Below are 14,185 nucleotides of genomic sequence, written 5' to 3' on the forward strand. Positions count from 1 at the left end.
AGCCCCATGCCTTTCACCATCTTACAAAACCTTTGTTGTTTGGCTATCCCTTTTTATTTTTTTAAAAAAATTTTTGACCTGAATTATGGTTGATGTACAGTATTATGTAAGTTACAGGTATACAACATAGTGATGCACAAGTTTGTAGGTTATATTCCATTTATTTAGTGCAAAAGACTGTCTATATGCTCTGTGCTGTATAATACATGCTTGTGGCTTATTTATTTTACACACAATAGTTTGTAATCCCTTTGCCCTCTATTGCCCTCTGCTTCTGTCTCCCCACTGGTAACCACTAGCATGTACTATATCTGTGAGTCGGCTTCTTTATTTTTACTTTCACTGGCTCATTTTATTTTTAGATTCCACATTTAAGTGACATCATGCAGTATTTGTCGCTCTCTGTCTGACATCTTTTCCTAGAAATATGACTTTATTTGTAGATAAGTATGGCTTCAGGGGATGATGTGTAAGGATGCCAGAGGGGAAGGGTGGACTATAATGTCTGGCTTTTTAAATAACTTTTTACTTCATTTTGAAGTATAGCCAATTAACAATGTCTTGATAGTTTCAGATGCACAGCAGTGCGATGCATCTATAGATATACATGTGCCCATTCTCCCCCAAACTCCCCTCTCATCCAGACTGCCACGTAAGCTTGATCATCTGTCTGACTTACTGCACTTAGCGCAATACCCTCCAAGTCCATCTATGTTGGTGCAAATTGTAAAAATTCCTTCTTTTTTGTGTCTGAGTAGTATTTCATTGTGTGTGTGTGTCGGTGTTTGTGTAGATATATATACCGCGTCTTCTTTATCTGCTCTTTTGTTGATGGACACTTAGTTTACTTCCATATCTTGCTAATTGTAAATGCTGCTGTGAACATTGAGGTGAATGTATCTTCTCTACTTAATGTTTTCCTAATTAAACTTAAAAGTGTTTGCACAGCAAACTATCAACAAAGCAAAAAGACAGCCTACTGAGTGAGAGAAAATAATTTGCAAATAATATGATTGATAACATTTTAATACCCAAAATATATAAACAGGTCATAGAAATCAACATCAAAAAACAAATAACCCAATTTAAGTGGTTCAGTTCAGTTCAGTCCCTCATTCGTGTCCGACTCTTTGTGACCCCATGAATCGAGCACGCCAGGCCTCCCTGTCCATCACCAACTCCCAGACTTCACGCAGACTCACGTGCATCGAGTCAGTGATGCCATCCAGCCATCTCATCCTCTGTTGTCCCCTTCTCCTCCTGCCCCCAATGCCTCCCAGCATCAGAGTCTTTTCCAATGAGTCAACTCTTCACATGAGGTGGCCAAAGTACTGGAGTTTCAGCTTTAGCATCATTCCTTCCAAAGAACACCCAGGGCTGATCTCCTTCAGAATGGACTGGTTGGATCTCCTTGCAGTCCAAGGGACTCTCAAGAGTCTTCTCCAACACCACAATTCAAAAGCATCAGTTCTTCGACGCTCAGCCTTCTTCACAGTCCAACTCTCACATCCATACATGACCACAGGAAAAACCATAGCCTTGACTAGACGGACCTTTGTTGGCAAAGTAATGTCTCTGCTTTTGAATATGCTATCTAGGTTGGACATAACTTTCCCTCCAAGGAGTAAGTGTCTTTTAATTTCATGGCTGCAGTCACCATCTGCAATGATTTTGGAGCCCCAAAAAAATAAAGTCTGACACTGTTTCCACTGTTTTCCCATCTATTTCCCATGAAGTGATGGGACCAGATGCCATGATCTTTGTTTTCTGAATGTTGAGCTGTAAGCCAACTTTTTCACTCTCCACTTTCAGTTTCATCAAGAGGCTTTTGAGTTCCTCTTCACTTTCTGCCATAAGGGTGGTGTCATTTGAATATCTGAGGTTATTGATATTTCTCCCGGCAATCTTGATTCCAGCTTGTGTTTCTTCCAGTCCAGCATTTCTCATGATGTACTCTGCATATAATTTAAATAAGCAATGTGACAATATACAGCCTTGACGAACTCCTTTTCCTATTTGGAACCAGTGGTAGAAGACCTAAATAGACATTTCCAAAGAGGACATGCATGTCCAACAAGCACATGAAAATATACTCAACATCATTAATTATCAGAAAAATGCAAATCAGAGCAACAGTGAGATATCACCGCACACTGGTCAGTATGACTATCACCAAACAGAACACAAATAACAAAAATTAGTGAGGATGTGGATAAAAGGGAACCCTCCTACACTGTTAGTGGGAATGTAAATTGGTGCTACCACTGTGAGAAATAGCATGGAGGTTCTCAAAAAAAAAAAAAAATAGAGCTACCATATGAACCAGAAATTCCACTCCTGGGTATATATTCCTTATTTCATTGCCCCTGTAAAATCCATGACTTGGGGCACTCACCATTCACACACATAGTAGGTTATCAAATTATTCTGTGAAACAAATAACCATCTACCCCGTCAGATTAATTATACCTATACCTGTCCCTTAGCAGCACTACTGTACTCATTAGTGCAAGTTTTCAGTATAAATTATTTTGCATTTTTATACACACATTCCCCCTTCCCCTTCCCAAATAGTTTTCAGTTACAGCTAAACCCCTATAAGGAGTGCTTACCATCAGTTCATTTTAGGAAACCACTTATCATCTGTGCCAGCTGGCCCAACTCTAAACTACTATTGTTCTAGCACTTTTGGAAGCCTTCACAAACTCTTAGCACTGGCCTGTTCTAGACCACTGTCTCTCTCCAAGCTTGTCTGCAAGAGAGAACGCATTCTCCTTCAGAGTTACCAGTTGTACTGACCTTCAGGATGCATGGACAGTCAGTGACATTACAGAGTCTCTGCAGGCAAACTCCTAAGTGGGCAAGTAAAGGGACAACTCAACCCACCTCACTGGGAGAATGCTGAGACCTCTTGATACACAGAAGTCACTCTCCTTTCTGAGATGGAATTTATATTCTTAAAGGAATCTTATGTATTTAAGTATTTGGGTAACTTCAGTTATATCTTGACACACCAAAGAAAAATGAATGACTGGTTAAATGTGACATCTGGGTTGTCATTCAGTATGCTCTTAAGTCTCCACCATAGTCATCTGTCAGCACCATAGTAGTCTGTCAGATGCAACTTGATTAAGAAGAGAGACCAGGAAAAAAGGAGTAAGTCACTTGATGAGCGTAAGGAATCAATGTTGGATCAATCTCTTTATATCCAAATGCTACATAATCAGGAAAACACAATAAAAGTAATATATATGTAACCTCACCTTATCCTAGAAACAGTATGGGTTTTGGAAGTAAATATATCTCCATCTTAAAGCTACCTTTTTGTTTACTTTCTGTAAGAAATCTCTCTCTTTCTGTAAGAATCTCAAGAAATCTCTTGAGGAGATTACTTAAATTTCTTAAATTTGATTTCATCATATAAAACGGGAAGAAAGATAGTACTTTATATGGAGCTGTGCAAGGATTAAATGAGATTTTGTATAAGTACATTGCATAGCAAGTATATTTTAGCTTTCTAATATAAGCTAACAAAATTAATATTAAAAACATTTCATAAGAGAAATAAAACATTATCTGTGTAGCATTCACCTTAATTTTTAAAAGCAGAGAAGTGATGAAATATTTGCACATCTATTAATTAGATAAAGCATGGCAAATATTCCACTTAGTAAACCGGCTTAATTATCACTTAGCATCTCAATCTTGTTTCCTCACCTATAAATAAAAGACCATTACTTCCTTAATGTTACCTGTGCCCTATCAATGGTAGCTATTTTTAAAAAATTTAGTTTGCCTAAGTAACTGGTCTCTTGTTCTTTAGTGTAAATAATATATGTTTATATACATATATGCCATGTTGAGTTAAAAATGCATACCTGTATGCATGTACATGTTGAGAAGAAAAACCACAAGATGCTGTATTAACTGGCAGACCCTTTAGAATTGTGTAAATGTAAGTATCAAAATGTATGATGAGTTAGAATTTTTCACCATGCCTTTTATTATACTAATTGTGAATGTGTTTGTCTAATCAGATCCCAGCCTTCTAAGCTTGATAGATTCTAGCAAAACACCTTGTACACGGTGCAGAAGCTAAATAAGTCTTGCTGAAATTAATTTTAAAAATGAATGAATGAGCTTTGCACAGTGGCAGTATCATAGCCAATGATGTTTATCCGAGGCATGATTATTACTAATTGAAAACTTTTCCCAGTACCCCCCGTGACGACTTGAAATATAGTTGGCATTAGCAATTTTTGATAGTCTCCACAGAAACTGAATAAAAAAAATGAATGAATGAATGTATGAGCGAATCTTCAAAATTTATTATGTTCAATGTGCTTAGGAATTTTAGTAGCCACTTTATAATCAAAGATCAAAGGATGATTGTTCTAGGCTATATATGTCTTATTTTGAGGCCTGAATTTAGCAGGTTTAATTGCAATATCCTGAGTACATGTTTTGCTATAAACGTTATCATTGGTAGTCCTTCTATTAATAGAATAAAAATTAGGGTGAAACTTAAACTGTTTGAAACAACTTTCAAATTCATTATCTAAACTGTATTGTGAAATGTCCTTTGCCATAAAGGAACCATTCTGACACATCCTAAAACAACTCATCAGTGTCAGCAGGCATCAGCACCTGTTCGCAGGCATTAACCTGAGCAAAGGGACACTAATTAAATTGGTAGAGCTCTACTGAATGATAGCAAGGCAGCTCCTGAGGAGCCGGGGAGCTTTCCTTTAACTCAACATATAAATTGGTGCCATATTGGTTTCTGCAGAGAATAGATTATATTCTCAGTTGGTTGTAAGATCTAAATTCTCTTTTATATCCTGTTCTAGTTGCCAAATAAATACTGATTCTCTTGAGCATATGTTAGGTAGTAGCCATGGGCTGGAAGAAGGGTGCAGTACTGGAAAGTGATTTTCCAGTTTGTAGGTGATAGACACTTCTTTGTAAATGTGTCACTTTTGTGTCCCAGAGGAACTAGCTTCAAAGAACATATAATATAGAGACATGTAAATTTTATCTAAAGAGCTATATTGTATGACTATTTACTGAGTTACAGCCCTACTCAAATAATATTATTAAAGGGTTATTATTATTAATAATGTTATTATTAATAATAAATATTATTAAAAGGATCTTTGTTGGTTGCATTTAACTATTTAGAAAAGGCAACAAATTGTTTTAGAAGTTCCAATTAACTAGATAAGAATGAGGATCATGTCTATACTCTGTATCTTGTAATAACCTATAATGGAAAATAATCTAAAAAAGAAGTATATGTAAATAAAAAGAATGAGGATACTGTGTTTAATGGCCTTTATAAATGTTTAAGTTATGAAAACAAAGCATAGCAACTACTCTGCTCTTCTAGTCACATTTATTTCCTCAAGTGCTAATATATTAATCTAAAAAATGTCAAGGATTAATTTTTGAACTTGTTGTTCAGTCGTTCAATCATGTCTGACTCTTTACAACCCCATGGACTGCAGCCTGCCAGGCTTCCCTGTCTTTCACCATCTCCCAGAGCTTGCTCAAACTCATGTCCATTGAGTCAGTGCTGCCATCCAGCCATCTCACCCTCTGTCGTCCCCTTCTCCTCCTGCCTTCAGTCTTTCTCAGCATCAGAATATCTTCCAGTGAGTCAGCTGTTCGCATCAGGTAGCCAAAGTATTTGGAACTTCAGCTTCAGTCCTTCCAGTGAATATTCAGGGTTGATTTCCTGTATCAACTGGTTTTATTTCCTTGCAGTCCAAGGGACTCTTCAAGAGTCTACTCCAACACCACTGTTCAAAAGCATCAATTCTTCAGCGCTCAGCCGACTTTATGGTCCAAACCTCACATCCATACATGACTACTGGAAAAACCATAGCTTTGACTCATATGGATCTTTGTCGGCAAAGTAATGTCTCTGCCTTTTTAATATGCTGTCTAGGTTTGTCATGGCTTTTCTTCCAAGGAGCAAGCATCTTTTAATTTCTTTTAATTTGAATTTGTAGGAAATGAAAGCTCTGTTTCTTTATGTGATCCCTATCTCCTATCTTTTTATAAAGTTAGAAATTTTCACCCTGTCCTAAGATACATGGAAAAGCTAATTGATCACAATTCATATGCTTCTGTCATTACAGGTCTCACTTCAACAAAAAATAAACACAGAATTAAGAAAGTGGTGCACATTTTATTCTAAATATATTGTTACTTTGCCATTCATTGTATCAGCAGTGAGATGATATTGTATCAGGCAGTAAATATGTTGCCTGATGAAGTAAATCAGATTGTGAAATAAGGTGCACAATTTTAGTTGAAATATAATCACATCTTTGAAGATATACGACAGACCTAAGGAAATGTGTATTTCTAAAATACGACTAAATTTTGATTAACTACCAATGATTTGTCATTTTATAAATTCTTCTTCCTTTAAATCAATGTTTGGAAACATAATAGAAAACTTGTATTTCCTCTTTTAGGTTTAACCAACTGTGGTGAGGAAAACGTGACATAAAGAAAATGCACCCATTTTAAATGTATGGCCAATGAATTCTTATGAATGTCACAAATAAGATATAGAATATTTCCATGACCCTGCCCCCGATTTTCTTGTACTCTTTCCCAGTCAATCTACTGTCCTCCAACTAGACAACGACAATCAATAGAATTGATTTCTATTACTATATATTAGTTTTTCCTATTCTAAATGCACATATACAGTTGACCCTTGAACAACAAGGGTTTGAACCATATGGGTTCACTTATATTCATTCACAAGTACTTGAGGCTAGGACTTCAAAATATTTTTTAAATGAGATATAACTGTCATATACCACTGTGTAAGTTTAAGGTGTAAATGTGTTGACTTGATACATTTATATACAACAATATGATTGCCAATGTAGTGTTAGCTAACACCCCTATCATGCATGTGCTTCTCACTTCTTTTTTTCAGTGGGAGTAATTAAGTTATAGTCTCTTAGTGACTTTGTCGTTTATAATACAGTGTTGTTGTCTGCAATCACTATATTGTGCATAGATATTTAGGAATTATTTATCTACTAGCTGCAGGTCTATACCCCTTAAACAACATCTCCTCAATTCCTCCACGCCTCAGCCCTTGGTAACCAGCATTTTGCCCTCTGTCTTTATGAGACAATTTCCCTCAGTAGATTATATTTTCAGATAAGGAAAATATTGAGGAAGAATTAGGGAAGGAAAGGAAGATTGAAATGAATCCTCTAGGCGACAAAGACTTTCAGGTCTGGAAGGATTAATAAGAAGCTAAAGAACAGAAACTAAAAATCACTCTGGTTTTAGATCTAAAAACCGAGAGAGAGAGAGAGAGAGAGAAAGGGAGAGAAAGGAGAGAAAAAGGAACGAAAGAGAAAGGAAAGATCAATCCCTCTCCTCCCATACAGATATGTCTGACTTTCAACCACAGGCTTGAAGAACAGCTCACTTACAACCCAAAGCAGAGAAGTCTAGGGGTGAGAATAAAGATCAAGGAGATCTCCTTGGTCACCAAAAAGCTGGAAGCAGCCATAAAGCAGGATGAGCTCTCCAAAAGTTTGGAAATCAGAAAGCTCATCTGTGCAAAAGAGGCAGGTCTCCAAAACCATGCTAGTGCTAAGATTCATGTCTTACTGAATAGGAAATTCCCAACCATGCTCTCAGAACATTAGAAGCTATGGTGAACTGAACGACAGTAACACAGTAACAAACTGCAGGCTCGGCTAAATTGCAGAGCATGTGACACACTAGTATAAAACTCCTAGAAGATAACACGCGAGGAAACCTAGATGACCTTGTATATGGTGGTGCCTTTTCACATACAAGGTATTTGCAAAAGACAAATCTGTTAAAGACTGTTATCAAAAATGTACAAAGAAACTCTTAAAACTCAATAATAAAAAATGATTAAAAACAGGCCAGACTTTAAGAGATACCTCACCAAAGAAAAGATATCACTTCAGTTCAGTCCCTCAGTCATGTCTGACTCTTTACGACCCCATGGACTGCAGTACTCCAGACCTCCCTGTCCATCACCAGCTCCTGGAGTTCACCCAAACTCATGTCCATTGAGTTGGTGATGCCCTCCAACCATCTCATCCTCTGTTGTACCCTTCTCCTCCCACATTCAATCTTTCCCAAAATCAGGGTCTTTTCAAATGAGTCAGTTCTTCCCATCAGTTGGCCAAAGTGTGGAGTTTCAGCTTCAACATCAGTCCTTCCAATGAACACTAAGGACTTATCTCCTTTAGGATGGACTGGTTGAATCTCCTTGCAGTCAAAGGGATGCTAAAGAGTTCTCCAACACCACAGTTCAAAAGCATCAATTTTTCGGTGTTTAGCTTTCTTTGTAGTCCAACTCTCACATACATACATGACTACTGGAAAAACCATAACCTTGACTAGTTAGACTATTGTTGGAAAAGTAATATCTCTTCATTTTAATATGCTGTCTAGGTTGCTCATAAATTTTCTTCTAAAGAGGAAGCCTCTTTTAATCTCAAAGTGGCAGTCACCATCTGCAGTGATTTTGGAGCCCTGCCAAAAAAAAATGTATGCCACTCTTTCCACTGTTTCCCCATCTATTTGCCATGAAGTGGTGGGACCAGATGCCATGTTCTTAGTTTTCTGAATGTTGACCTTTAAGTCAACTTTTTCACTCTCCTCTTTCACTTTCATCAAGAAGCTCTTTAGTTCTTCACTTTCTGGCACAGGATGGTGTCATCTGCATATCTGAGGTTATTGATATTTCTCCCAGCAATCTTGATTCCAGCTTGTGCTTCATCCAGCCCAGCGTTTCTCATGATGTACTCTGCATATAAGTTAAATAAGCGGGGTGACAATATACAGCCTTGACATACTCCTTTTCCTATTTGGAACCAGTCTGTTGTTCCATGTTCAGTTCTAACTGTTGCTTCCTGACCTGCATACAGATTTCTGAAGAGGCAGGTCAAGTGGTCTGGTATTCCCATCTCTTTCAGAATTTTCCACAGTTTATTGTGATCCACACAGTCAAAGGCTTTGGCATAGTCAATAAAGCAGAAATAGATGTTTTTCTGGAACTCTATTGTTTTTTTGATGATCCAGCAGATGTTGGCAATTTGATCTCTGGTTTCTCTGCCTTTTCTAAAACCAGCTTTAACATCTGGAAGTTCATGATTCACATATTGCTGAAGCCTGGCTTGGAGAATTTTGAGTATTACTTTACTAGCGTATGAGATGAGTGCAATTGTGCAGTAGTCTGAGCATTCTTCAGCATTGCCTTTCTTTGGTTTTGGAATGAAAACTGACCTTTTCCAGTCCTGTTTGGATAACTGCTGATTTTTCCAAATTTGCTGGCATATTGAGTGCAGCACTTTCACAGCATCATCTTTAGGATTTGGAATAGCTCAACTCAAATTCCATCACCTCCACTAGCTTTGTCTGTAGTAATGCTTCCTAAGGCCCTGACTTCACATTCCAGGTTGTCTGGCTCTACGTGAATGATCACACCATTGTGATTATCTGGGTCGTGAAGAATTTTTTTGTACAGATCTTCTGTGTATTCTTGCCACCTCTTCTTAATATCTTCTGCTTCTGTTAGGTCCATACCATTTCTGTCCTTTATCGAGCCCATCTTTGCATGAAATGTCCCCTTGGTGTCTCTAATTTTCTTGAAGAGATCTCTAGTCTTTCCCATTCTGTTGTTTTCCTCTATTTCTTTGCATTGATCACTGAGGAAGGCTTTCTTATCTCTCCTTGCTATTCTTTGGAACTCTGCATTCAGATGTTTATATCTTTCCTTTTCTCCTTTGCTTTTTGCTTCTCTTCTTTTCACAGCTATTTGTAAGGCCTCCTCAGACAGCCATTTGCTTTTTTGCATTTCTGTTTCTTGGGGATATTCTTGATCCCTGTCTCCTGTACAATGTCACGAACCCCCATCCATAGTTCTTCAGGCACTCTGTCTATCAGATCTAGTCCTTTAAATCTGTTTCTCACTTCCACTGTATAATCGCAAGGGATTTGATTTAGGTCATACCTGAATGGTCTAGTGGTTTTCCCTACTTTCTTCAATTTCAGTCTGAATTTGGCAATAAGGAGTTCGTGATCTGAGCCACAGTCAGCTTCTGATCTTGTTTTTGCTGACCTTATAGAGCTTCTCCATCTTTGGCTGCAAAGAATATAATCAATCTGATTTCGGTGTTGACCATCTGTTGATGTCCATGTGTAGTCTTCTCTTGTGTTGTTGGAAGAAGGTGTTTGCTATGACCAGTGTATTCTCTTGGCAAAACTCTATTAGCCTTTGCTCTGCTTCATTCTGTACTCCAAGCCAAATTTGCCTGTTACTCCAGGTGTTTCTTGACTTTCTACTTTTGCATTCCAGTCCCTTGTAATGAAAAAGACATCTTCTTTGGGTGTTAGTTCTAGAAGATCTTGTAGGTCTTCATAGAACTGTTCACCTTCAGCTTCTTCAGCCTTACTGGTTGGGGCAGAGACTTGGATTACTGTGATATTGAATAATTTGCCTTGGAAACGAAAAGAGATCATTCTGTCATTTTGAGATTGCATCCAAGTACTGCATTTCAGACTCTTTTTTTGACTATGATGGCTACTCCATTTCTTCTAAGGGATTCTTGCCCATGGTAGTAGATATGATGGTCTTCTGAGTTAAATTCACCCATTCCAGTCCATTTTAGTTCGCTGATTCATAAAATGTTGATGTTCACTCTTGCCTTCTCCTGTTTGACCACTTCCAATTTGCCTTGATTCATGGACCTAACATTCCAGGTTCCCATGCAATATTGCTTTTTACAGCATTGGACCTTACTTCCATCACCAGTCACATCCACAATTGAGTGTTGTTTTTGTTTTGGCTCTGTGTCTTCATTCTTTTTGGAGTTATTTCTCCACTCATCTCCAGTAGAATATGGGGCACCTACTGACCTGGGGAGTTCATCTTTCAGTGTCTTATTTTTTGCCTTTTCATACTTTTCATGGGGTTCTCAAGGCGAGAACACTGAAGAGGTTTTCCATTCCCTTCTCCAGTGGACCACGTTTTGTCAGAACTCTCTGCTGTGACCTGTCGTCTTGGATGGCCCTACATGGCATGGCTCGTAGTTTCATTGAGTCAGACAAGGCTATGGTCCATTACAAATAAAATATGAAGAGATATCCCACATCGTATGTCTCTAGGGAAATGCAAAGTAAAACAATGAGATTCCACTATACACCCTTTAGAATGACCAAAATCTGTAACTTGACACCAAGTGCTGAAAAAGAAGAAATACAATAGGAATTCTCACGCATCACTGCTGGGAATTATGGTTCAGCCATTTTGATTTTTTTTTTTTTAATAAAATAAAATATGTTCTGACCATGCAGTTCAGCAGTTGCATTCCTTGGTATTCACCCAAAGGAGTAACAAATATATGTCCACACAAAAGCCTGTACATGGATGTATATTGCACCTTTATTCATAATTGTCAAAACTTGGGAGCAACCAAGATGTTCTTCAGTAAGTGAGCTGATAAACCGTGGTGCATCCCAGACAGTGGAATATTATTCAGCGCCAAAAGGAAATGAGCTGTGAAGCATTGAAGAGACATGGAGGAATCTTAAAATCCTTAAATAAAAGAAGTCAGTCTGAAAAAGCTACATGTTGTATGATTCCAGCTCTATTACATTCTTGAAGAGGCAGTACTATGGAAACAGTATAAAGATCAGTGATTTCCAGGATTGGGTAGGGAGAGATGAATAGACAGAGCTGAGAAGATTTTTAGGGCAATGAGAATATTCTGTGTGATTCCAAAATGATGGGTATATGTCATTATATATTTATCCAAACCCATAGAACATAGAGCGCCAAGAATGAACCCTAATGTAAACTATGACCTTTAGGTGACTGTGGTGTGCCAACGTAGATTGATCTGTTGTAACGCATGTACCACTTCGGTAAGGGTTGTTGATTATATGGGAGGCTCTCCATGTGTGGGAGCAGTTAGTATATGGGAAACCTCTGAACCTTTCTCTCAATTTTGTTGTAAACCTAATACTGCCCTAACACAATCAAGTGTTTTTTTTTTTTTTTTTTTTAAGTTTGTTAAAAGTTAAACTGGTTTAGCCTCACCTCAATTTATGGCTGATGGATTCTCCCATTACTTTTCTGTGGATGGGGAAAGAAAAGGGACATCTCTGGATCTCTCCCTTTCATCAAGGACTATCACTATCTGGAATATAGTGCTGTTAAGTTTATTTTTGTATCCTCAGCATTATGATGTTTTTTTTTTTTAAATATATAATTTGTAGCTTATCCAGCATAATTATTAGTGTGAATGTTTTTTGTAACTTATATCCACACCAGATTACTATTTATAAGCATAGTAAAACATAATGAAATATTTTATACCTACCCACAGATAAACCATTTCGGTTGCTTTTCATACATCTTATAAGGATTCAAGATTTCGTCTGATATAATTTTCCTTCAGCCTGAAGAGAATGTCCTTTATATTTTCTTAGACTGCAGTTCTTCTAATAATGACATTTTCAGTTTGTTTCTCTTGAAATGTTTTTGTTTTGCTTCATTATTTATGAATATATAAATCACCACCCAGTCTGGCAGGCCTTTCTTTCTGGCAGCTCTTTAAAGAGATTTCTCATTGTCTTCCATCTTGCTTTGTTTCCAAAGAGAAGTCAATGAGGAGTAAGACTTTATTTCTATCTTGTTCTTATTTATAATGTGTCCTATTTCTGTGATGGTTTTTAAAATTATTTCTCCTTTCTCTTTGATTATCTGCAGTTTGATTGTGATATGTCTTGGTAGGTTTTTCTTGTTTTAAGCTTGGGTTTGGGGGTTGTTTTATAATCACATGTTTGGGAACAATTGCCTTTATTTCTCCAAATATATTTCTACCTTACAGCTTTCGTCTGATACTCCGATTATATGTATGCTTCACTTTTTAAAATATTTTTCCACAAGTCACTGAATTTTTGTTCGCTTTTTTCCCCATAGTGTTTCAATATGGTTAATATGTATTGCCCTGTCTCTACTTACAGAGATTATTGGAGTTCTTTGTTTGATCACCCTCTCATTTCTGGTACTTTGCCCCGTAAAGTCAGGCCACCTGAGATCTCTGCACTGCAAGCTCAGTCCTGTTCAATTGATGAAGACTGTTCATGTTTTGCCTTGATTTCCCTCCTTGTGCTATGGTTTGGAAAGTGTCTCTAGGGCTCAATGATAAGGTTCATTTTTTTCCCCCTTTTTTCAAGGATCACAGTTCTCTGCTTCCTTTCTTCCAATGTCTGAAAACTAGTTTTATATATTTTGGTACAGTTTCTTTTTTTTTTTTAATTTTGTTTATTGTGGAAAGACAAAGTACTACTTATTCTGTCATAAACAGAAGTAAGACTATTTCACTTGTGGAGAAGGACAGTCTTATTCATTGCAACCATATTTAATATGACATACAATGGGCATAAAATAAATCAAAGCTATAAGAATGGATTTGGTTTATAAAACTAGGTGCATCATTTCTAGAATAATTCCATATTTCATATTTTCATTAATTAAACAATTGGGTGATTTTCTGAAGCTGTTTTCCCTTTTCATATTTAAAACCGCTTATACTTTTTGAGAATTTTAATCACATATGTGTTAGTATTTTTATTTTTATGTTTTTTTCAAGAGCAAATACTTAAGATCAAGTTGGAAATGAAATTGTCAAGTTTTTAAAAATTAAATTTGGATAAATATAAGTGCACTGAGATTTTTCAGAAAAGAAAAATGGAATATGACATCTTCTTGGACTCACTGTCAAGTATTTTGATCACTGCTTTCTATAAATTATCATCAAAAATCCACATTATATCACATAAACCTTTTTTTATTTTTATTTTTTTTTATTTTATTTTTTAACTTTACAATATTGTATTGGTTTTGCCATATATCAAAATGAATCCACCACAGGTATACATGTGTTCCCCATCCTGAACCCTCCACCCTCCTCCCTCCCCATACCATCCCTCTGGGTCGTCCCAGTGCACCAGCCCCAAGCATCCAGTATCATGCATCAAACCTGGACTGGCGACTTGTTTCATATGTGATATTATACATGTTTCATATATATAAACCTTCTAATATTTAAGGAGCTCAGAGCATTTATGGTAAATCTGCAGCCTTTTAATTTTT

General features: G+C 37.0%; 1 protein-coding gene and 1 non-coding gene across 5 annotated transcripts in view; both read left to right on the forward strand.

Moving 5' to 3' along the window:
* Nucleotides 1–14,185, forward strand: part of LRFN5 (leucine rich repeat and fibronectin type III domain containing 5) — a 320,568-nt gene that overhangs the window by 288,501 nt on the left and 17,882 nt on the right.
* On the forward strand, nucleotides 4,139–4,278 carry LOC112443348 (U4 spliceosomal RNA). The gene has a single exon (XR_003031684.1). It is a non-coding gene; the product is annotated as a U4 spliceosomal RNA (small nuclear RNA).

The sequence above is a fragment of the Bos taurus genome, chromosome 21 (assembly GCF_002263795.3).
Source record: "Bos taurus isolate L1 Dominette 01449 registration number 42190680 breed Hereford chromosome 21, ARS-UCD2.0, whole genome shotgun sequence".
NCBI classification, from domain to species: domain Eukaryota; kingdom Metazoa; phylum Chordata; class Mammalia; order Artiodactyla; family Bovidae; genus Bos; species Bos taurus.